The sequence below is a fragment of the Pyxicephalus adspersus genome, chromosome 2 (genome assembly GCF_032062135.1).
Source record: "Pyxicephalus adspersus chromosome 2, UCB_Pads_2.0, whole genome shotgun sequence".
Taxonomy (NCBI): domain Eukaryota; kingdom Metazoa; phylum Chordata; class Amphibia; order Anura; family Pyxicephalidae; genus Pyxicephalus; species Pyxicephalus adspersus.
Window position 1 is genome coordinate 40,173,945 of NC_092859.1, and position 22,600 is coordinate 40,196,544.

The following is a 22,600-nucleotide window of genomic DNA, read 5'->3' on the forward strand; positions in this document are numbered from 1 at the left end:
AGTCTTAAAAATTGTTGAAGAAAGGACTTATCTATTATTACAACTTGAAAAAAATGATTACCTGAGATTATATAATCTATTTAGACCCTGAGTGATATCTTTAGAAGTATTGGAACAAGAGCCATATATGTGAATGTTAGTATTTTAGCTTTAGTATCTTTGACAGGTTTTAAGAACTTGACAGGTTATAAAAAGCTGGCTCCTAATTTCCAGATGTCAAATTCCTGATTGGCCCTTTAGATACCTAGTGACCTTTATATGAAAAAGAAATTCCTTTAAGTCATGACATGTTAAGAGAGCCTTATTTATTAAAGTGATAGAAGAGTTATCTTATTTATTAAAGTGATAACAAGAGTTATCTGTATTGCATACCAGATCATTTAACTGCTTATATTCTTGTAGTGCACTGTGGCTGTTTCACAACTGCTTTGTCCCAATGGTTACCTTCTTATTCACCCATTACTGAACAAGTGTTTGGACTGCTATTGCTGAACTTCTTTGGTAAATGTTATTTGCCTTTTTATACCTGGCTTTAACACTCACATCACTGTGTCAGGTCACCAGGCTGCTATCTAACACAGCTACGTAAATTTTAGAACTGGAAGGTCAAATCATATAAACAGTAAAAGTTGTATTTCAATCATCAGGCTGATTTACTAAATTAATTTAGGTTGTGCACTTACCAGCTTAGTAAATGAGGTGACAATTTGCATTGCAAATAATACCCAGTCACATGCATGGAAATCTAAAAAAAAACAAGACTTTTCTCTTGCACAATATTGAATGGTTGATGTCAACAAAGCTTCATCCTATTAACAAAAAAACGAAATATCCCTTGTAAGGTGAAAAGATTCCAACTCCAACTAAATGACGGTTTGTTAATGTACTATGTATAAACCACTGATATTTATTTTACTTTTAGAAAATGTTTGTTTTTTCGCTGTTTTGCTTCTCAGTGCTACTGATCTTCTCCAGCCCCTTTAAGCCTTTGCCTAGATACATTTACTCCAATGGCAGGTACATGGCTAAGCTCAGGAGGGGTTTATTGATGGGCACAATAACAGAACACAAGAACAGAACCCGAATGTTGAACATGGCTGCTTATCATCAGCAATGGAAACACATTTAGCACAGTAAGAACATGGGAGCACAATTGGGAGGGAGTTGCCATCCCAAAATAGAAAGTGTATGGGCCTTCATGCCAGTTTTAACAGGTACTGTTTCAGCAAAAGCTACATAGATTCCCAATAACATTAATGTGTTAAGCATTACACGTGATCCTAGTAGTTGGGTCTGCATATCATTTTAAAAAATTTGAAACCTGTAACCAACAATCAAATCTGATGCAATAGTTTTAAGTAGCTTTCTGCCCCCAATGAAAAGGCAATGAATGCTCCTTTCTTACATATTAGTATATCAGTTAGAAAAGTAATGAAAGGTGATATTGAATAATTAGATATAGAAATCACAATAAATTAGGGAAAAGAGGCTAATTTCAAGGATGGCAAAAAGTGTTGGATGTGTCCTCTTCTGCTGGTATATGATATATACTGGTCAAGTATTTCTGGCCTGGACCCAAAATGCTAAGTCTTCAAGAGGAATGCTGCAGGTTCTATTTGCAAACACATAAATCTCAGCCTGGGGATGGACAGCTCCAGTGATGACATACAGCCAACTCGCTCACTCACTAAAACCTTGCCTGTAGAAGGATTAGCTCTGTTTGGCTAACGTAACTCTATTGATGCTGACCTACATGATAAACCGGGGCTGCCTTGAGTTCCTTCTCTGTGTTTTATTTCAATCATTGTATCATATGTCAGCAAATGGGCATATGCATAGAAAGAATGAGGGGCTGTCAACAGGTGAGCTTCGGGGTTCTGTGTAAATGTGACGTGCATTACCTGTGACTGATAAAACAGCCATAACAATAGACAGAGTTTTTAACTGATTTCAAGCATGAACTCCTTTTCATCAAATTATTAATGTGTTTATTCGTGCAGCAACTGTTAAAGTTGAAACAGAACAAAGATTACATTGTGTTTTTAAAGCTGAAGTTCAATATGTTTAGATTTTATTTGAAGGCTGTTGAATCTGTGCTGCACCAACACCAACCCCCCACCACCACCCCTCAACGTTTCTGCTTTGATTCCAACACCTAGGTGGACAGGTAAATATTTCTTTGTTTATTTTCTACATATCTATATTATGCTGATATTTCCACAGCACTTTCATAGGTAGTCCATAGGTGGTCCCTCAGAGAAGCTTACAATCCAACATCTCTTCCATAGTCATATGTCAATATTACAGTCCAATGCCAATATAATGAGAAGTCAATTATTATACCACTATGTTTTTTAGGACATAGAAGGAAACAGGAGTTTCCTGAGGAAACCCATGCAAACACAGGAAGAACATGCGATCTTTATGCTTTATATTTTATTTTTTTTATTTAAAGCGTAACTAAACTGAAAATAAAAAAAAATCACAAGTTTCTTTAATTCCTCAGATTCCTTGATTCTGCTGAAGATGTCCTTGATTGGGTCCCATGTAGTCCTGGAATCCTCCTTTATTCCGGCACTGAGGAAGCGCCGGGCACCGCCATCTTTGTCCGTCTTCTTCCTTGTTCTGGCTACCATTACCCGATCTCACACTGTGCAGGAATGAGATGGGGTGACATAGTCTGCTGTAAAGGGAAAAAAGTACCAATCTCACTGCGCATGCATAAGATCGCTATTTCTTTCCCCTCAATGTAGGCAAATGCTCCTAACAAAGTTGTTGAAGAAAAAAAATAAAGAATAACATTTTTACTTTACAAAAAGGGTCGTCTACCCTTTTATGTTAAGTAACAATTGTGGTTATAGGACTGCTGTTAGTTATGAAGTCAAGACATTTTTCCATAGTGTTTAGAACATTCCAATTTTAACAGATGTTTACAATCTAATGTCTCAAAACAGTCACATACACAATAAAGGGTGTGTTGGTAGAAGACAATAAATATACCTGCATGGCAATAGTGAGAGATGACATACATGGACAAGGAAAATCCAGCAATTCATTGTGTAAATACATCTGGCTATATATAAGTAGTCTGCATTGCATTGCGCACCTTAATGGATAGAAATCACTTCCAAAGTGGATCCCCTCTTTCCTTCCCACAGGGATCCATATCCTTTGGATTCTAGCAGCAGACCAGAGCAGCTACATATATTATTATTGGTATTCATGGACAGGGCTGGATCCAAGCCTGACGCCTGTAGAAATATGTTGTATTTTGTAACATGCATTTCTGATTTGTTTAGTCTGCATGTTTCAGACTTGGTGAAAAGCCAAATGTTCCTGTAAACATGGGTCCTAATAACTCATTTGGATCTCTTACATGATACGCTTTAAAGTTAGACCTATATTATAAATTGTAAACCTATATCAAGAAACACTTTGCTGTGATGTATTAAGGCATATTTAAATGTAAAATGTATTATATTTCTTCCTAACAGACTGCTTCCTGATTGAAACTGTAAACATGTCTTTCCATCATCTTCCCTACATGGGGGGCGGAACAGTAACTGTTCCCAATCTGAAAAATGAAAATGAATGTAGCCAACACAGTCAAGGACTGAAAATCTGCAATATATTCAATGTTTGTCCCAAATGTTGTAAACATTGAATACATCACACTGAGCACTGCAAATGTGATATGTGCTCCTTAGTTTGAACCTACTGACTTTATGTCATACACAGTAGCTAAAAGAGAGAGACACACCTTCTAGTTACCCTACCTAGAAAAGACATGCCCTATATGCCCTATGTATCAACATGTCCTTACTGATTGCCAATAGTCAACATCAGCCTTGTCCCAGTCATGTAATTACCTAGTTTATGATAACAACTCTCTTATATATATAAATATAAAAGTAGTTTCAACCCAACTCAGCTTTTAACAATTATTTAAAAAAAAAAATATATATATATATATATATATAGATTCTTTCTATCTAATCACAACCTTGATTGAAATGTAACTATAATTTCAGATTAAATTGATTAGGTTGATTAGATGAGAATGGAGGTGTGCTCTGATTTTATTAGATTTAGAAAAAAAATTAGAACTTTTTTTTTCTTGTATTTCAAATTGATAGTCAAGTGATGACATACAGGTAAAATAAAAACAGAAGCCCAGCAGGATACATAATACTTTATGCAAGTCTTATCTTTGCCCTTCTAAGTAAAAGGCCAGTCAGGGATAGGTCAAGGGTTGTCATGACCCAGATACTTTACCAGAACTTAGAAACTTAGAAATCAGGTTATGTTGCATTTACTAACCTGACAAACAATCTTTCACATTATACAGCAAGCTTTTTGATCCTGCAAGCAGAACAAAAGTGGCTCTAAACATTTCATGGAAGTTACACTGTTTTGTCATGGTCCTTCTATGAAGTACAGTTCCTTTCATTCTCAAGCAGGGTTTTGTACAACCCTGGGGTTCTTTCAAAAGTAGCTAGGGGTTCCTCAAACTTTGGCCTATTGACCTACTATTTAATACCAGCATATTTCTGTGGCCAGTGCCACTTGGCAGATCCATCTGCATGACTGTAATGATGTTTTCAGTTGTCTAGACACTAATTCTACTGGCCATCAGTTTAGGAGTTTTTTTCCCACTGGTCCCCAGTGGGTTCCCAGAGACCTTTATCAGTTTCTCAGAGGTGAAATGGTTGATAAAGGCTGCTCTAATTTATAAGGGCTTCATCATAGAACCAGTAAAGCAATAAATGAGGGATTAGTGGCCTCTAAACACACATGCTCCAATCTAATTATTGCCGTATATGCTGCAAAATGGAGCTGTAATAGAACAGGGCTAGGGACCACACTTCTCAGAGTCGATGTGGCCTTCATATATATTTGCAAACCTAAATAACTTAAATCTCTGTTTTGATACGAATTGTTGAAAAGGTTAATTTGTTTTTTTTCTAAGCAGTTGGTAGTCATGATTTGAAGTTTTCTTTTCTTTTGATCCTGTCACCACTTACAGACCTACCTGGCCCTGGACTTTCCTGCAGCCCATACTGCAATGAAGCAATACTGCTTGATCTAGAACCCACCTAAATGTATGACTGGACGATGAAGAGACTGCAGCATCATACTTGCCTTCACGTTCAGTAAGTCAGACTGACAGCACTAGGCGGTGCAGAAAAGCCTTAATTGGTTTAAATTGCTCACCCTTCTCCTAAACAGATGGATGCTGTGCTGGTAATTACAGTTGGCTGATAACAGGACAGATTCGGTAAGTTTGTTGTGATTTTTATTGAACAAGTCTGGAGTTAAGCTTTAAACATCATCAGCAGGAAAAATGAAATCCTGTATTAATCCTTTATCCAAAGAGAGGCCAAAGGCACAACAATGAGCAAGCCAAGTCAGACTTCCCTTTGTAAGACCACAGATTCACACCCTTCCTGGGGGATTCCAAGGCATTTAAGACCCAGATGGAGATATAATCTCTTCCATATGTTCTAGGTCTGCCCTGAAGCCTCCCTCTAATGCCAGCCTCTCAAGGGGCATCTGTTTTAGAAACACAAACGTTGAACAAGGCCTAAAATAAAAAAAAGTGGACCTATCATCAGATATATTATTGGTATTGTGGTGTATATACATGATCAATAATGTGTGTTACATTTGGTAACACACAGAGAGAGATCACAGTATTCCCACCGACTAGGCCATAATCTCTTCTCTGTTCTTTGCTAAAAAATACAATGTTGAAAAATAACATAAATATATACAAAAGTGATCAGGACTTTAATGGTATTTAATGAAATTGAAAAATTCTTGTCTAAAGGGTTATATAGAAACATTCCATTCTTTAACATGATCCAATCAAATCCATAAAAACAAAAGCTTAATTTGCCAGGATGTAGTTCTTGTTCGTGATGAGCTTTTAAGTATTAAAAAGCCAATTCATATGTACACCAATAAGCAATTCAGTCAGAATGCTCCAATTATTAATGTTCTTCTACGCATTTCACCTTAAGCAGCTTCCTCAGGAGGAGCATATTATCTATAAACTCTAATATAATTACCCATCATCAGTAAGTAACATAAAAATCACAATGAACATATCATAAATTGTTATGTATGGAAAAATTAAGCAAAATGAATAAGAACAAAACTTTATACAACATGCTGTCATTCGTAGAGATATGTCCAGGGTATGTATAATATGGTGTGTAAATGCAGCAGACCAGTTATTATCAGACCAAGTATAAAAGTGGGAGCCAGGTGGAGAAGGACCAAAAAATGGACATCTCGTGCCCCAAAAAAGTCGAATTAAATGTTGAAAAATAATTACTGGAGTAAAGAGGATTGAGTAAATGATTACTGCTTCATGCAGCAGACTGATGACATCATCTCAGCCTGGACAAAGTCTAAAGATTGGAGCGCTAGGACAACTTTATGATGATAAACGAAGTAAAGTTTTTTTTTAATGACCAGCCTTGTGTTATGCGTCAGGAATGTACTGTATTCACACCACTAAAAGTTACTGAAAGGTTCAAAGCTCACAGCTTCCTGGCTTTCTATTTCCAGTGTATTCTAAGTTCTGATGGATATGCCATTGGCTGACTAAGAGAGTTTTTTTTAGAACTGACTTAATATATAATTCTTACCAGACACTTTACTGTAATCCTAAACCCTGGCACAGTAATGGGCATATAGGAATCAGCTTTTGTGGTCAATGGCTTTATCTACCTTCTTCCTCTACTGCATTTTTACATTTGGCTATCACAATTATAGGCATCTTCATTAACCAGTATCCTGGCTCAGGAGGCAGATGGAGCAGGTTATCAAAAAATCTAGGGTAAGAATGGTCTAGAGCAGCGATCCCCAACCACCGGGCCGCGGCCCACTACCGGTCCGCGGCGGTGTTTTCAGTGGGCCGCGAGTACATCGGTCCGCGGCGGTGTTTTCAGTGGGCCGCGAGTACATCATCCATGATTGAAAACGAAGCGGCACCCAACCACCATCCGCGGACCGGAAGTGGTCCGCAGCGGTGTTTGTATGAGATGCCGGTAAATGTACACAGTAGTCTGTGTACAAGCAATGCGAGCACATGACATGCAGCTCGATTGGCTGTCAGATGTCATGTGATCGCTTTGAAGCAGCAGAGGTGCACAGAGAGAAAAGAGAAGACGCCAGAGTATGTCACACCCCCCCCGCTAATATTTAACTGTGATAAATCCCGGTCCTCAGAGAAATTTGCTTCCGTCCCTGGGGCCAAAAAGGTTGGGGACTGCTGGTCTAGAGTATTGTTGTGTGTAGAGAACAATGCTAATAGTCAAGACATTGGTAGATCTTCCAACATGGCCCACTCCATAAGGGTAAAGTGCTTCTAAAACTTTCTCAGTTATCCAGAAGTTTGCTTTTAGAGTGAAATTAAGGTCTAGTTTGCAAAATTGTTAAGTCTTGCCATTTGAGACAAAAAAACATGCAGTATGTCTTTTCCAAAAATATTTGCCCATGCCCTGATCATTTTTTCTGTTCTTATGTAGTAGTATGTAGTATGTATTCATGCTGTACTTATCCTGATAACAAATTAACAAAGGGACTAGTATGCACAATAGGAGTTATTTTACCAAAAATTAAATTATTTTAACCATTCATTATTCTATTTCCCCCCTCCCAATTACTTTAAATTCCCTCAAAAAGCGAATTACTGTCTGATCAATAGTGAATGCTGGGAACTCATTTTATAAAGGAAGTCCATGCTTACATTTACTTATTATTGGTTGCAGGAGCAGAGAAGGTGGTATCTTGTTTTTTTCATTTAAACATGATTTAGTTTCAAGAAAAAGTAACAGTACATCAATCACTGCACATTTTAAATGATACAATATACCCAAGCCAATTCCTGCAAACAATACCATTTTTCTACTAGAATTGGAAGTCATTTGAAATACATTGTCAGATGTGGTCAGTCCTCTTTGATTTAGTAAGAGTTTGTGATGTTTTAGATGAATAGCTACTATTCTTTAATTAGAAGGACAAGTCCTGAGCGGACAAGTTCTGCAACAGACGACCAGGATAATTATAAACAGCCTGGTTCCTTTATTTCCCAAAGCAAGTTATTTCATGACTATTTAAGTGTTGTTCGAACAGATGTTAATCCGATGACACAGCTTCAGGAATAGGCTATAAGTGGCTGTTCCCAACGACAAGATATATAAATACTACTCTTGCTAGGCTCCACTTGCTGTTATAAAATGTGCTATGGCAGGGGATATTACATTCATAGGTTTGATTTTCTTGTTTTTACATATCATTCTTAATAATATCGTAGCCACCTGGTTTCATATACTAAATGGCACTGTGCATGCCCAACTTCCCCTATATATCTTACCATTCTTAATTAATACTTAGAAAGAAAATAAATACATTTCCTTTATTGACCACATAGCATTCTGTTACTCTAAATGTTTAGATAGAAGCTATAACCTGCCTGTTAGGACTTTTTTCATGTAGAGTGCCTTAGGTTGCATATGCACTGCTAAATGTACAGTGTTAACATAAATATTTCCTCCAAGCAAAATTATGTCATTGCAGACCATCCAATCATGACGCCAAGGAAATGGAAGAAAGAGTTTTGACCTCACAGTGCTGGAGGGAATTGTTTTTAGGGTAAATTTGTCATAATGTACAAATATGCTGTGCATATCTGCATGTTGCAGCAATAACCTCCTATGCTTGCCTATTGTTATTGATAGTTTAGTTCATCAAGTGTATGTTTGGCCAAAAGTTTTTTTTCTACATACTGTGGGAAATGATTAGGATCTTGTTTGGGTTTTTACTCCTATCTAGGATTTTGGCAGTCAATTATATCCAATCTAAGAAGCTCCTATACACTGCCTTTGTTGGTAGATCTAAAGGATATTTAACTACCAGAATATAAGATGTATGACTAGCTACATCTTCACTGTATATAATGCAATCTGACCATACAATGCTTGAACAATCACTTTTAGGTTTACCAAAACCTTTTCCTAAGTAACATTGCAATCTTGCACTGCATAGTTGCTGGTAGATCTAAAGAAGACTGTGCAATCAGAATGTAGCATAAGTTTTAAAAGAATTTACCAACATTTGTATTATGGTGACAATTACAAATACGAATTATATTGCTTATAATGATGACAATGCTTTCAGCAGAAAGATAATCTTATACATTTTTGGGAGTGCACCAATTTTTATTTCTCAATTGATACTATAAAGTTTAGGAACCCAAACTTGACACAAACTTAAAAGCAGTGGTATAGCTGCACCAAGATCCAACCACTGAAAAAAAGCACATTTATAAAGCAAAGTGATGTGCTTTATGCACCTGCAACACTTTCATGGCAGTCAATGTGCAAAGTAACAAGTTAACATTATTTAGGACCATTCCAGTGGTATGGAAACATTCTATGTTTTCCCATTAAAACTTTTTAGCTGAGGAAAAGGAAAATCTCAGTGTAAGATACCAGTCATTGGAGTCAATTTCTCCAAACATGGACATACCAGATTTTTCCTTCAGTTCCTAGGACAGTATTGGAGATAAAGAAAACACATGCTGCTGGGGATTGGGGGAATTATAGCAGACTGTTGATTTGGCCTGAACGAGCAAACTCAGTTCGCTTTAAAATAGACATCTGGCTAAAGCTATCTAGTTTTGGAAAAACATTAAAATAATGTCTGCTTTCTATTGCTGTCTTCTCTTTGAAAAGATAAACTATCACTCTTTGCCTTGGTGACCACTTGTGAGATTTTTTTTCAGTTGCCACCAGAACAGGAATAGGACAGGAAATAAAGAGAACAAGAAAATCCTTACCAATCCCAATTCTACCTGAATGGTTGGCTTTACAATTTTATTCTCTGTCAATACAACAAGATCTTCTTATTATCAATAGCTATCGGAGGGTGTTTGCTGTGTCAAATCTCTTTATGCTACATGTATCTGCCATTGATTACATAAATCCTTTTTGTTTTATGTTAAGCGAACCACAAAGATTCAGTTTTACCTGAGCCCAACGGGAAGTGGTGCAATGGCCATGGCGGGGATGGAGTTGGTGAGCAGAGATCCTACCTGCAGATTGTATGATCCAGCCCCAATCCTGATAACCAACTCTATTCTAACATAATCCCTATGTTTATTGCACCTTATCCACCTTCTGGTAGTTGTTCCAACCTGCTACGTGATCCATCACATGATTTCCGCAGCTCTTCTAAAAACCTAGTATCACCTACCATGATTGGTGCATCAGGCTTTTTTTATAAGGTTGGAGCCAACACCATTTACTTTTACCAGCAATTATTATCTATGACATCTAGCCTAAGATATTATGTGTTTGCATGACATAAAAGACATGTGGAAAACAAGCTTCACATGTAGCACGAGTATGCTAGCCTCACTATTACTATCATGCAGAAAAGATAAAAAATAAATAGTGTACTACAACTTATATATTGGTATGTAATAGTGTGACTCGCATGTGTTGTGTTTTATAAGAGGTTCCCTTTAGGTTATAAACTGGTTAGTGCATTGTTTTTACAAGCCATTAGTAGGAGATTAAAGCTAGAATCATACTGACCTGAAACATGACCTCTAAAAGTGTTTATCCAGAGAGCACGGATCTGGGGATATAAATATTTGTTATAAGAGGAAAAAATAAAATTAGAGAAAGAGTCCTAATGACTTCCAGGAAACAGCTCCATTTAAAGCTTAACCCAAGCCATGAAATAACGCACCTATATATAAATGAATTCCAGACTGTTTATGATAATTCTGGGTGTCACAACACGTGTTCCGGTCTAACAGACTCCATCTAAATAAAAAAGGAAGCAATTAATTATCAATCAAAACCATCTGCTGTATCCTCTTCATCTTTATTCAAAAAATAACATCTGCCTAAAAAATGGCAGTTCACCCAAAACAGCACTTTGATTTCAGTTAGAAGCTAATTGGTGTAAATGTTCAATATTAGAATAGTTTTTTTAATTTCAGGACAGACAGTAGGATGAATTAAACACTTTCTTTTGTTTTGCTGCAGTATTTGACATGTGACCGGATTCTGAAGGGATACCAGTTGTTAATTAAAGTACGTAAAATTTTAGATAAATAATTACCACATTTTTTGGACCATAAGACGCACTTTTTTCCCCCCAAAAGTAGGGGGAAAATGGGGGGTGCGTCCTATGTTCCGAATACCCTCCCGCGCTTCCCAGGAGGGGCCCCAGCAGGCAGCTGCAGTTCCATCTAGCCTGGCAAGTCCTGTCCACGTGTCCTGGCACGTGTCCTCAAAGAGCTGAGCTCAGTTTTTTCAAAGCCATTTTTCCTAATTTTTAGAGACTCTTTAGTCACTGGCGAAGTACCGATGGATTGGTGTAAGACTAATGTGGTTCCTATCTTCAAAAAGGGAGCAAAGTCACTACCAGGTAACTACAGACCAGTTAGTTTAACATCCATAGTTGGAAAGGTGCTAGGGAACTTGATAAAGAACCACATAGAGGAGTTTCTGCTAAAAAATATTATTATAAGTGATACTCAGCATGGCTTCAAGAAAGACTGAGGTTGTCAAACTCTCTTTTTATGAGGAAGTAAGTAAACAGATAGACAGTAAAGCAGCAGTTGATATAGTGTACTTGGACTTTGCTAAAGCATTTGACACTGTACCCCACAGATTGTTAATATACACAGATGGGACCTTTATTGTTTAACATCTTTATAAATGATATAGAGTTTGGGATTAAAAGTACCCTTTCTGTGTTTGCAGATGACACCAAACTATGTAATGGAATTAAGTCCATACAGGATGTCTATAATCTACAAGAAGACCTGGATGTACTGTTTGATTGGGCAGCAAAGTGGCAAATGACATTTAATATAGATAAATGTAAAATTATGCACTTGGGGCCTAACAACATGCATGCTTCATACTGTCTAGGGGGAATACATTTGGGGGAGTCAGAAATGGAAAAGGATCTGGGGGTTCTGGTAGATCATAGACTTAATAACAGCATGCAATGCCAAGCTGCAATATCTAAAGCTAGTAAAGTACTTTCTTGTATTAAAAGAGGAATAGACTGCAGAGATGGAGACATAATCCTGCCCCTGTACAAAGCATTGGTCAGACCACATCTGGAATATGCAGTTCAGTTATGGACACCAGTTCACTAAAAGGAGATTGTGGAATTGGAGAGAGTGCAAAGAAAGGCAACTAAACTAATAAAAGGAATAGAGGAGCTCAGCTATGAGGAGAGATTAGCTGAACTGAATCTATTCTCCCTTGAGAAGAGACATTTAGGGGGGGATGTGATTACCCTGTATAAATATATAAATTATCCATTAAGGAAACTATCTTCCAAGTTATTCACTTTGAGATCATTACAAAGAACAAGAGGGCACTCTTTGCGTCTGGAGGAAAAGAAGTTTAAGCTCCGCATAAGGAAGGGATTCTTCACTGCAAGGTCTGTGAAAATGTGGAATAGGCTCCCTCAGGAAGTAGTTTTAGCAATGATGTTTTTCTAGAAGCACAGAATATAACTGGGTATTAATGCTTTAATAAGTAAAAATAACAGAAACTGGTGATCCAGGGAACATCCGATTGCCTCATAGAATCAGGAAGGAATTTTTTTCCCCTGTTGAAGCAAATTGTACCAGGGTTTTTTTTTGCCTTCCTCTGGACCAACTATGTCTTGTAAGGTTTCATATCTGGGATATGTTTATTTGCCTAGTGGTTGAACTTGATGGACTTTTTTCTGACTTTTTTTCTTGATTGTCTTTTTTCAACTTACCTACTATGTAACTATGTAACTTGGTGACCATGACCACGTCATCTGTACCAGTTGTTCCAACGGACTGCGTGACTGGCTAAATCGGCGTAAAGCAGCAATGCCATTTGCATTACCGATGGTAAGGAGAGAACTGCGAGACCATTTAATTGACTGCTATTTTTGCTGTGTCAAGAAAAGTGGATTCTCAGTTAAAACTAAGCACAAATTTGTATATCCCAGCCTCGATTCTGCAATTAGGCCTGTTCCGCATTATGATTTTTGGCCAGTTCCGGTACCACCACATGATGGACTTGCTTCTTTAGGAGGTGATGAGGAATGCGCTTGAGTTGCAGCCAGTTAAAACCCCGAATCATCTGATCCTGACTACCTGGCCGATGAAGATTCAGAACCAGAGACCTTTACACTAGCAGAGCTGAATGATTTTGTTCATGATCTAAATCTTGTCAAAGACCAAGCAAAACTTCTTGCTTCAAGGCCTAAACAGAAGCACTTGTTTGCAAAGGGTGTAACTGTAACTCTTTACAGAAAACAAAATCATAACTTGACAACCTTTTTCACTAGTGATGGCTCACTGTGCTACTGTCATGATACAAATACACTCTTTAACAGTTTGTAACAAGAGCATGTTCCATCTGAATGCCGTATCTTCATGGATTCCTCTAAAAAAAAGCTTGAAAGCAGTCTTACCGCATAATGGTAATTCCAAACCAAGTTTACTGATTGCCCATTCCGTTACCCCAAAGGAGTCCTATGACAACGTGAAGTTACAAATTGAAGCAATCCAGTATAAAACACACAAGTTGAACATCTGTGGGGATCTGTCATTGGCTTGCTGATGAGAATGCAAGGAGGATTCACTAAATATTGCCCTTTCCTATACCTGTGGGACAGTCGATCTACGGGAGACCATTATATCAAGCGTGATTGGCTACCATGGGATACCTAGAAGCCCGGAACAAGCAGTGTTAAGTTTCTGCCTCTGGTTGATCCGCATAAAATATTTATGACACCTCCCCATATCAAGTTAGGCTTGATGACGAACTTTGTAAAGGCCATGGATAAATCAAACTCCATGGGTTTTCAGTACCTTGTTGAGATGTTTCCAAACATAAGCACTGCAAAAATGAAGGAAGGGATATTTATAGGGCCACAGATCAAGTCTGTTTTGCAGTATGATGTTTTCAAACAATCTCTCTCAGCAGCTGGGCTAGAAGCTTGGGATGCATTCAGATGGCTGTGTGAAAATATACAGGGCAACCATAAGTCTCTGCATACAAGGAAGGAGTTCAGAATCTGCTTGATTCATACCAGAAACGGGTTTGTCGCATGTCATTAAAAATACATTTCTTGCACTCACATCTAGAATTCTTCCCGGAAAATCTTGGTATGGTGAGTGACGAACAAGGAGAACATTTTCACCAGGACATTCAGTTAATGGAGCACCGCTACCAAGGTTTCTGGAATGAAAGTATGATGGCTGACTACTGCTGGATGCTGTACTGCGACAAACCAGACACACAAGGGTACACAAGAAAATCATACTCCTAGCATTTCTGAAGAAACAATGGTACCTGACTGACACTCTTCAGTAGATCTATACCACAGTGTGCCTTATTTTACTTCACACTGAAGATATATTAACATTCACTTCAATGGTGCTTACGTTTTAGTACAAAGTACATGCACATACAATGTTAACTATAATAGTACTCATAACTCAGGAACTGTACGTGTTAGGGAAAAACCGAAAAAAGTTCTGAAATCTGCTTGAAAAACGTATTTAGAAAAGTTTGCTGTGGTTTGTTATGATTATAAAAACTAATTTTTTGTTGACCTGTGGTACATTAAAGCTACAAGCATCCCTATTCTATACAAAATGATTGAATTTGTGCATGAAATTGAGTTGACATTAAAAGTAATAGTACCAACTGGTTGGGGAATAAACATACTGTTGGTGAAAGCATTAGGTTGCTAATGAGCAGATATCTGATTGATTTTACTGATAGGAATGTTACTAGACAATACTGTGAAGGGGTTTTGAAATCAATTTATAAAAGTTTTGTGATCATGGACTTCAATGTAAATAGATCAAAATTAAGGACATTATTGAATTTCTGCATAAATTATGATAAAAAAAAATGTTTTCAGTTTGGCCAGATTACAGTAGACTTTTGTACATGCTGAATTTCGCAGCTCATTACTAATTGCTGTTTTAACAATTACACTTTTTTTTAGATATAATAAAATTTAGATAAATCATTTAATCTAAACATATTTTTAATTCTCTAAATACACTTTTTAAAACATTTTTTGTTGATAGTATGTAAGTGTCCCAACTTTCTTAAGAGTTATTAGAAACTTAGGAGGCTATTCCAGATTGTACAGTTATGCTGGGTTAGCTAGGAAGGCTAAAATTTCCATTTTCACCTGCCTGTGCTCACTTGAGCAATAGGTTGTTGTGTAACCTGTATGGTGGATTTGTGTGCCATCGGAGTGGAGGAGCTATAGAGCAGGATATCTCCCCACTAAATAGCTGACACTGTTGTGGGGCCATCACTTGCACTCCGGAGTGTAGTGGGGCGGGCACAGGTGGGAACGCCATTCCCTCTTTTTTTTCAGGAATGGGCGTGCCCACTCTTATGTTGCAAAGAATTCTTTGGTGGTTCACAGTTCTGGCCGGTAACCCCCCCCCCGTGGGGTCAGAAGAAGGACCCCACTTTGGGGTGGGGGGCACTGTGGCCAGAACTGCAGATCATGTCTCCCGTATGGAATTGCAGGCTCAGGGCAGTGGGCACAACCCGCCCACTCTCAGGCTTAGACCTAAGATTGGAAGAGTGGGCAGGTTCTGGTATCATGACATCTCTCTGGGGGAAGGTTCTTCCCCTTTGCGTGACACATAGGCAGGGGTGTAGTGGGGCAGGCATGTTTCATTACAACGATACGCATATGCACTCGCCATGAATAGAACTGTGTTCCCTCTTCTATTTTTATGACTACACCCCTGCTTGGACTATTGTTGGCCCATGTCAGTTTCAAGCAGTGTGTGTCATCATTGGCCTGTGTACTATTAGCAGCCTGTTGAGAGAACGGCCTGTCTCTGCCAAGCCACACTGAAGTTTTAAATAAAAAAACTGTAGGTCTGCAATTAACATGAAAACAGATATAAAATATCAGTTAAAAATCATAGGCTTAAAAAAAGAGTAAAATTAAAAAAAAAAAAAAATAAGACCCAAAGGAAAATTGCTACTTTTAAAATTGACTATTTCTATTTTAGGAATATAGAACAAAAGAAAACTTAGGGAGAAAATAGTGACATACATTTAGCACATTAGTCAAATTGAAACACTTGTCAAATCAGGTTATACAGTGATACCGGATGCTTCCTGGCCAACAATTATTTGCTTCCTCCGTGGTCCCAGTAGATCTGACCTGACAAATATCTTTGTAACCAAATCCATCAGACAGGAATTAGTAGATAGTCTTTCACTGGAGTTCTATTCCTATAGGGCACATATGTTAAAAGCCAAACCAGGTTGTGGAAAAGTTCTTTATGCTACCCAAAAAAACAGTGTTTGTTGATTAGACGATGCTAGCTCAGCTTAACAAAAAAAAAAAAACAAGGATGTAATACTCACCTCCTCTGCAGTGCTGCTCCCTGTAGTATCCTGCCTCTGCCCCAAGGTGTCCTCAGTCTTCCAGGTTAAATGACACCAATCATCATTCTCAGAAGTCTGAGGACATACTGTGAATACAGAACATTATAAATCTGGCCACTTCACCATAGCATGCTGAACGTATAGTGTCATCAAGGACCTTCCAGCACCACGGAACAAGCAAAGAATAAAAAGTACAGGATACCACATATCCATCCATACAGAGGCCTACAGAAAAAACTGGAGAGTGTGAGCACAGTGTTAACCTGTAAAGACCACACATAATTATTCCATTTGTTTTTACACAAACATTATAAAATAAAATAGACTGAAGTAAAGAATGTTACTATGCGTGGTAAAAAATTTTGGAATCCAATTTATATTTTGTTTTTATTTATGTTAATGGGAGCAGCCATATTTGCCTATTATACTTCTTCCTGTTATGCTTCCTGCTTTGTAATGCAACATAAAAGTTCAAATACTTAGAAAGGCTGATTGGCCTCATTCATTAAATGAAAACTTGGTTTTATTCTGGGCTGCTTTTTCTGCCTTTTTTCTGTTTAACCAGCTTCACTAAATTTTTATAACTCTATTGATGCTATAGGCAAATATTTGTGTGTGCAAAAATATATATTTTGCAGCTGCTTTTGCAGTTTTGGGTGGGTGTTTAAGTGCAAATATTAATGATATTTAACAACTAACAGGCAAGATGGAGCAATTTAGAGAGGTTTATGAAGAGCTTAGGCGGGAAAGTGGTCACTATGAAATCAATTCCATCTCATAGTAAGTGTAACTTGCTTACATTGGAAATGGGAGAGGTGATGTATTTAAAGTTGCCCAAGCTAATCAAGTTGATCTATGCCGTAGGGGCATGTGTCATATCTTTAGGATAAGGAGTAGTATTGAAATCTTTCTGTTTATGTAGATGTAATATAGTTTGTTTCATGTGATGGGTAATACACAATATCCATGCCTACGGTAGTTTCTTGCCTAACTGCATCCAAGACCAGTAATCACTAACCGGGAGTGAATCATTTTATTTCTTGAATGTTCATGCTTTCTGGCATACAGCACAATTAGCATGGAGAAATAAAAGCCCCCAAACTATTTTAGAAGATATTTGCATTTGTGAACAATTTATCAGACCAGTGTTTAGTGAATCTTGGATCAGAACACTTAGCTCACATGGATGGTTCTTGTGGTTGTTCCTGGCCAACTCCTGGGATGCTGACAGCCATTCAGCAGCCCCAATAGTCATGGGGGAGGGGGTGTGGCTAGGTGATTGGTCAATCAAACCCATTTTTTTCCTGGAAGGAGCGCCATGGATAGCCATGGGTGAGATGCTGCTTCAGTCGTCCACCTAATTTCTGTCTGTTGTAGTTCAGTAACTCAGTAGCATTCTTCTTGTTAGTGCACATGTACAGCAACATACCTGATTGGTTCCTTGTGCTGCATTTTGGTCTCCAAGTTCTGCTGTACAGGAAATGAATGAGGATAATACCTGTTCAAATTCAGGTATATGTGGTGCGTACATTTAAAAAATACATTCATTGATGCAGTAGTGTAGTTTTTTTAATCTGCCTGGAAACAAAAAACAAGACCAATCACTCTGTTTAGGAGGTAAGTACAGCAGTGTCTTTTTTTGCAGAAAGCTTCCACACAATGGCAATTTTCTGCTGTACAGTTGTCAATCAAAAATCCGACAACCTCCGGACCTGAGGAGTGCCAGTTTTTTGAAAATTCTGGATTCTTTTTTATACTTACCTCCACACACAGACCAGCCTTCCTCTTGCAGCACCGCAGACATCTTGCACAGTTCCAGGGAGCAGGCACGTCTCAACGTGTATTTAGTGTAGCAAGCAAGACCTAACAGCTGTTTCTGCAGAACAGCTCCATCAAAACATTAGTGGCCAAACGGTGTACTACAGTCCCTGTATTGAAAATGTGATCCGAAATTAATGCTGGGAAACTGAAGGATCCTAAGAAAATAGGTGAACCTGATGTTTTTAGTGCAAAGTCTGCCATTTGTGCCTAAGTGATAATTTTGTATCATCTCTGATATTATACACAATAAAAGAAGCTCTATGGGTGATCCTAATCTAATAGGAATTACTATATGATTCTCTTTAAAGTCAATGGGCTCTATTTAAAAAACAGAGAATCAGCCATTCCCTTGTTAGAATCTTCCAGGTTCATGTGTTTCAATAGCACTATGTGATTCCCACCAGGGAATATTTTAGGAAATGTCAGATTCACTGTTTATAAATAGAGCCCGATGTATCATACAAGTGAAAAAATCAATTTTTAAAAGGAGCCCAACCGTTATACAATTACTAAATGGTGACAGGAAAAGAGGATATCACTTGTTATAATCACATAAGTGAGGATATCTGGTATTACATAATCCTATTGTATAATCAAGATGGTTTCAGTTACAGAATTAACTATACCATTCTCTTTTATAGCCTTAGAAAGTCAGTGTTTGTTTCCAACTCCAAGACTTCATTTTCTTTTTAATTTTAACTTAGGTTAATATTAAGTTTTTTATTTTTTTTTTTTTTGCCTGAGTCTTACCAGCATGTGTTACAGTAGCCCCCTTCACTGTTTCAACAAATGTGTATAAAATTCAACACGGGGGTTCTAGTCCTCTACCCTCCACTTTATATATATATATATATATATATATATAAAAATATATATATGATATTTATATGTTGTCGTTGGAAATGTGCCTTACTTCCTGTTCAGTTCGGTAAAGTCTTGTGACAGTGATAGGAAATTTACTAAAAATATCAATAAAAACTAGAGAGAAATTCCAACCATTTTCTTCTCTCTGTAGAGCCAATTTATAACATTTTGGCTGGAAAGCCAATGAGGCTTTGCAAAGAGCTTAGAATACAAGAATATGATCACCAATAAAGACAAAAACGGTTTTATATCTCCAGCTGAATACAGGTTGCACTACTAAAATTCCATCTATTACCTATACTATTAAATTCCACAAAAAAGTTTTGGCTAGCGGTTAACTTTAAAGTAAAATAACATAGTACAATATGTTAGAGAGTCCTAATAAATACATATCCTACAGTAATATATGCCAGCCCTAAATTAGATAAATCAACATACAACATAAGAGAAAGACAGTAAAGGGGGGATTTTTGCGGCAAATGTTAAGGTTTTTTTACTTAATAGGTAAGCAATACAGAACCATATATATTTACAGATAGATACAGTTAGGCCAAAACGGCTCTAGACAGAGTATTGCTAATGCACTAATAGGGAGCTTTTGGAAATAATTCCAAAAAAGGCTGTGGTTATAATAATTCTGACACGTTTAACCATTATAGGGTCTGTTGGTCTTTGGGAAGTCTCAAATGTGAGAATTAGTCATGAAGATTCTGTGATTATCCCTTTATAGAAAATGATTACTGTTAATCATGGTATTTGGTATAGTGAACTTTTGAAGCAAATCACTGTGGGTAAATAAATCTTACCTGTATTGAATAAAGAAAATATAGTTGATGCAGAAGGTTTCCATAAGGGTCACTGTGTCCATTGTGTACCTGCTGTGTAGGAGAATGTGAATGGCAGCAATGGTGTAACAAACATTTGCCCACCTGAAAAAGGCCAGGCAGCAGCATCCTCGCCTCCCCTGATGAAGCTTATAACGGCAAAATGCATTAAATATGGAGATAACCACAGTCTTTTTTGGAAATATTTCTGAAAAAGCTCCATATTAGTGCATTAGCCATACTCTGTCTGGAGCCATTTTGGTCTAACTGTATCTATCTGTACATATATCATAGAGTATTGCTTACCTATTGAGTAAAAAATCTTTACATGTGCTTTTTGCTGTTTGCTGCCTATTTCTTTTGTCTTATGTTGATTTCAAGTATATTATAAATTCCAATTACAGCTGTTATCCTCTTTAATATCAACTTTCCTCAATAACACCAAAAGAATCCAAGATGAGCCAACCTTGCCAGAGGAAATCCAGCAATCTACAAATTACCGAAAGTAACTCTTAGTAAACACTTCCTTCTTCGTGATATTTGCATGGATTGGACTTTGTCATACTATTACATAAATGGCAATTTCCAACAAGCCAGCACAATGCTGTAACCAGATGATGTGGGTAACTAAAGCATTACATAAGTAATATACATTTTGTGTGTGGGAAGAAAATTTTACACCTGATTCAGCAAGACTGAGCATCATCTGCAGAGGGGTAATTGGTAGGCACCTATTAAGGGGGGACCTTTAATATGTTATAGAAAACTTCACTGTAAGAGCACTGGTGAGCTTCTTTTAATGGGTATTATGATTGTATGCATTTTTAGAATATTTTAATAATTCTGTTTAGAACTAAAAACATTTTTAAAAATACTGTGTTGTTTCTATATAATCATGAGGAGCTTTTCATATTGTAAGGTATTTTCCTGAAATGCCAAATCAATGTTCAACTGACCTATCCTGAAGTTAAAATGGATACATGGATATCATCCATATTAGGAAAAACATTTTCTGCACATTTAGGCCTAAGTGGCTGGAAATGGGATGAAACATAAGAGTCCACTTGGTCACATAATATCAAGCTTTTTTGGAACAACAGCATATGGGCATAGCTGCCATTACACCAGCAGTTTGCCACAAGTTTACTTGTAGTCTAGAGGCCTCCCCTCAAGCTGGCAAATCTGCTAGGGCTGTTGACCCACCAAAATTGTTATCCATTGTCTCCATGCTCTCTTTTTCTTTCCTGGTTATCTGTATGCCACCAACATCCCCTACACTCATAGGTTCCTAAGTTAATTGAATCTCCCTTCATCATTGTCCTGTCAACTTGTCTAAAGGCCCTTTCCCTCCCCAGTACTCTCTTGACCCTTGCCATCATTGGAAAATCTTCAGATGCATGTAAGCTCTGACCAAAGAAACTTGGAGTTTGCAAAGGGGTACTTTTCTTATTCCCAGCTTACAAATGATATGCTAGGGGAATGAAAAGGAATCAGGCATGTGGTTCTTCGGCAGGTGGCAATATAACTAAAGTCTGCTTTGAAAATGATCAGCTGGTTGCAATGTCCTTTCTGCAATTAAACATACCTATGTGCCTGATCACTGTCTTCATCTGTTGAAAAACGTTGAGCTGTGTATGGGCAGTTAGGAGTAGGATACCAGGATACCCGGTGTATCCTAGCATCCCCTGCAACTACTGGGACTGAATGAGCTCCCCCATTCCTGCATGGAAGTTACATCCTTCCAGCCCTGGCAATAAAGATGGTCGAAGACCCAACTCCAGAAGGAACCGATGAATATAAACGCATCTGTGCCAAAGCAAGGACATGTGAGTGCATTTAAAAAATTGTGATCAGGCAGGTAAGGGCTTGCCTGGTCACCATTTTTAATTTCTGGGTTTAGTTCCACTTTAACTAGAACCATTGCATTGGCAAAGCAGATGTTCACAATAGGAAACTTTGACCTCGTTTTTTATGGATGGTGGCTATGTAATATCCCATTGGGTAAGGGCCCCCTGAAGCTACTTTATGTGTGACCTTTAAATCCTACAGGACTACTGCTTTGCAATAATTTGCAGCAGGACCACATACTGGATCCTGGATATATAGAGACATGTACAGTAAATTTTTGACCAAGTACAATAGCATCCATTACAGACCACATGGGAGGAAATTGCTTTGCCTAAAAACAGTAAGTGCATTCTCCCTTTTAATTCATATCGTATTTATAGACTGAAGTTTGGAGCCGTCACTGAGGAAAAATGAGCCAAGAAAGAAAAACATAAGCAAACCCCAAATGCACCGCAAGCAGCTGACCAGCTGTAATAACACAGTGTAAGAGGCCGCCTCTGTGTAAGGTCCATTTATCAGAAATCTATAAAACGAACAAGCTGTCCATTCTAATAATTCTGGCACTAACACATATACATAAAACATGTCCGTCCAAGCAGACTCAGAACAGTATTTTCCAGGGGTTCCTTTGCTTTGGAATAATGAGAAGGTGTTTTCATTAAAACGAAATGGAAGTCACAACACAAACCCTCATTACAACCCATATCTTTTCCCTATGCTTGTAAAGAAAAAACTTCCACTTTCCCAGACCATATAGTTAACATACACTATGCA

The 22,600-nt window shown here is 37.7% G+C and overlaps 1 long non-coding RNA gene across 3 annotated transcripts in view; it reads right to left on the minus strand.

Moving 5' to 3' along the window:
- The window catches only part of LOC140325017 (uncharacterized), a 40,782-nt gene that overhangs the window by 2,522 nt on the left and 15,660 nt on the right, over nt 1-22,600 (minus strand). Inside the window, exons 2-4 of one of the 3 annotated variants that reach the window (XR_011919624.1) lie at nt 10,768-10,844; nt 10,611-10,653; nt 684-809 (exon numbers count right to left, since the gene is read on the minus strand). This is a non-coding gene — a long non-coding RNA (uncharacterized lncRNA). Of the gene's footprint in view, nt 1-683; nt 810-2,085; nt 2,684-10,610; nt 10,654-10,767; nt 10,845-22,600 lie in introns of those variants that run through there. The other 2 variants (XR_011919623.1, XR_011919625.1) reach the window with 2 other exon arrangements.